This window comes from Rhinolophus sinicus, chromosome 8 (genome assembly GCF_057876585.1).
Source record: "Rhinolophus sinicus isolate RSI-liver-muscle chromosome 8, RSI-T2T, whole genome shotgun sequence".
NCBI lineage: Eukaryota > Metazoa > Chordata > Mammalia > Chiroptera > Rhinolophidae > Rhinolophus > Rhinolophus sinicus.
This window is the reverse complement of record NC_142508.1, coordinates 41444589-41447919: the sequence shown is the minus strand read 5'-3', so window position 1 is coordinate 41447919 and position 3331 is coordinate 41444589. Positions and strand designations below refer to the sequence as shown.

Below are 3331 nucleotides of genomic sequence, written 5' to 3'. Positions count from 1 at the left end.
GTTCGCATCCTTATGGGGTGAGAAGAGGGGGTATAAAAACTAGATTGAGGGGTGTATCTCCTTGTATCAGCTTCAGAGAAAAGCGTGGTAAGGAGGAACAGGATGGGGCAAAATACAGCTGACCCTTGAACAATGTGGGAGTTTGGGGCACAGACGCCTTGCACAGTTGAAAATCCCCGTATAACTTCTGACTCCCCAAATACTTAACTACTAATGGCCAACTGGTGACTATTGGCCTTACTGATAACATGAATAGCCGATAAGCATATATTTTGTATGTTATATGTATTATATACTATGTTCTTACAACAAAGAAAGCTAGAGAAAAGAAAATGGTATTAAAAAATCACAAGGAAGAGAAAATACATTTACGATACTGTAGGTATTTAATGAAAAAAAGCCATGTATAAGTGGACCCACATAGTTCAAACCCGTGTTATTTGAGGGTCACCTGTAATAACACTAGCTTGATACTGTTACAGCCTGAATGACAGGGTCACAGCCAGGCCACAAGAAGCGTCCAGAGGCAAGAGGAGGATGGACCATAAAGATGGAGGGATGGGGAGACCAGGTGGAGACCTCTCCAAAATCACAAGTATTTTATTATGTCACAGTTCACTGTCCTAGCAAGAGCTCTGATGAAGTCTAGAGATGCTGTGCATTTGTACTGTGGTCCAGCAAGCAGATCATCATGGCCAACCAGGGTTAATAGTTGCAGGGTAATGAGAGAATTAATCTGGGAAAAGATATTTGCTGTTGGAGCAACTCTGCTCTCCATGATGCTATATAACATTGCTAATTATCTAGTGGAAACAGGTTCGATCCAGGGAGACGATTGCTTGTCTTTTCATGTTTCTTTAGAAAGTTGGGTTTTCTTGATTTTCCCATGATGCTTAAGGAAGAACCTCTTGTCAGTTTTTCCTGGATTATAAGCAGCAATTAGAATAAACTTAGAGTAATATGAAAGTCCCACGTGAGTATACGCTGAGAGACCATTCAGTTGTCCTGGATCTCTGTCCTCTTTCTGTAGTTTTTCTCGCTGTGAACTTGGTATTTCCCTGAGATAAACAGTCTGCATGGCTTTCTTCAAATGAGGTTCAATATTTCTCCAGAGTTTGTGAGTATCATGTTCACTTGCTTCTCTTTTAACCACAGGTTCACAATGTTTAGGAAAATTAAGTACTGCCAAATGTCTGAGTTCTTTCAAATCCAGGCAGATGGTGTAGAAAACTCCAAGGAGAATATTAATGTAAGCAGCATAGAAATCAACTGAACAGTCTGGGTGATTGTGGGACAGGATCTTTTGAAGGTTCCTTATGCTACAATCAGGGAAATACAAAACAAATGACAAATGGCTCAAAGCATCCAGTATTTGCACAAAACTTTTCCCAAGCAATTTCATTGAGAAAGATAACAGTCACATTTCTATGGGTCAATTCTTGTAACCTAAGAAACCCAGGCCAAGTATTTACTTCTGTATCTCTTAGCTACTCTGCTTTACCTAGAACAGTACAGTCTGATCCTTGAGACTTTCAGCTTTGGTTATTTGTTTAAACAAGCAAACAAATCATTAAATGTGTCACAGGTTATTTGAGTAGAACATCCATTCTCTAAAGACCAGAGATGATTCAACTTGTGTAAAATTTGTTCCAAAAGCCGCCTCAAGGTGAAGCATTCAGCACAATTCACAAAGACATGTGGGCGCACTCCAGTTTTCAACAAAGTTTTGTAAGGGTGAGCAGATGATGGCTTTTTCTCACGATGGTCTGTGGATGCCACTGTGGGCAGTGCCGCTAATGCCAATGGCTTAGTAGATGCCGGGGGGTGGGGGTGGGGGAGTTTTTAAGGGTGAAATTCAAGGAATTAATAACTTAGGCCTAGTTAGCTTACAGCTTAAATTCACCTCATAGTTTGCTATTCAGCTATTTTCTCTTTGTTTCTACCCCTTACTGCCTGATTTAATGGCTCTGCTTTGTCTTTCTTAAGGCTACGCAGACCTCATTAGTCCAGTTAATGAGCAGAGCACTAACCTAGAAGGAACCATTTCTTGGTGCCCAACCATCCCAGAACCGGAATCCATGTTACAACTCCTTGCAGTTTTTGCCGATGATGCGTAAAGCACTCCGGCCACGGCTTCTGGGTCTGATAACATTATCTTGAAACAGACCAGGGCTCGGGAAGCGAGTTCTCAACTGTGAGCCCTGGAACCTGCCTGACCAACTTTCCCTCTTTTCTTTGTTCTTCCCCAACCTACATGCCTATAAAACCTCTGGATCATCCTCGGCTCGGGGAAGGTGGTTTTTCTGGGACAGTAGTCCACCATCTTCCCTGGCGGCCGGCATCTAGAATAAAGAAAAACACCTTTTCTCCTCACCAACTTCTCTCTCTAATGTTTTGGTTTCGTGCGACAAGCGGCCAAACCTGAGTTAGGTAACAGGTTGTGTTATATAGGTCTTTCCACTGGCAGTATGTCCATAAATAAAAATGGATGGGAAGCTGAAATGATGTCTCTGGAGGAGAAAAGACAAATTTCAATCTCTCTAAATAGGGACTATAAGGTGGACACTTGGGACTCGCGACGAAGCACCATGTTTTCCCAGTGAGGCATTCCGGTGGCTGCCAGGGGACAGTACAGCCCGCCACCAACTAGCGGCACGAAGCAAGCCACAGCTTTGCCTCCACACCGCGGTCCCCACTCCCCATTAAAAGGTTTTTAAATATGAGATGGACACTAAGGGGTAAAGGGGGACCCCAGAGTAAGATTTGAAAACTGGAGTTGTCACCATTGTTGACTTCGCAACTTTGCAAGAAGACAAGAGTTTTTCAAATGCAACTCTGTGAGAGGTGAGGCAACTCTGCAAATGTAGATATTTTCCAAGATTTTTAATAGCAGGATGTCACCATTAACCTCCAAATGGGATGCAGTTTAAAGTGAGGTTATTTAAAGGCATTTAAATAGAGGTATTTAAAGGTCATTGAGGCCAAAGGACTGACCAGGGTTCATAGCCCGTCTGGAACAGCTCAAGCCAGATTTTTACTTTTCTCTGCTAGCTTGTTTCCTTATCTTGGTGAATGCTTCATGTTCTATTCATTAATAATGAGATTATTCCCATTTCCTTTTCCTCTGTGAAAGTTTTGACTATATTGAAGCTGCTGCTTTGTTTAAAAGTGATTGCAAGACTTTGCCTTGAAACTCTAGGCTATTCTGACTGCCAGTAATAAAAATCTCAGCAACACAAGAAAAAAATGTGCCCACTTCTCCTGCAGCTTCAGGAAAGCAGAGACTCTGCCTTGTGAAACTTTCTTTGTAAACATGTTTCTAACAGAGGAG

The 3331-nt window shown here is 42.1% G+C and overlaps 1 non-coding gene and 1 pseudogene across 1 annotated transcript; one reads left to right on the top strand and one right to left on the bottom strand.

The window, feature by feature from the left end:
* Positions 1–398: 398 nt before the first annotated feature.
* On the bottom strand, positions 399–2608 carry LOC109459946 (origin recognition complex subunit 5-like; annotated as a pseudogene).
* On the top strand, positions 1738–1824 carry LOC141567772 (small nucleolar RNA SNORD35). Its single transcript, XR_012490601.1, has one exon. It is a non-coding gene; the product is annotated as a small nucleolar RNA SNORD35 (small nucleolar RNA).
* Positions 2609–3331: the final 723 nt, after the last annotated feature.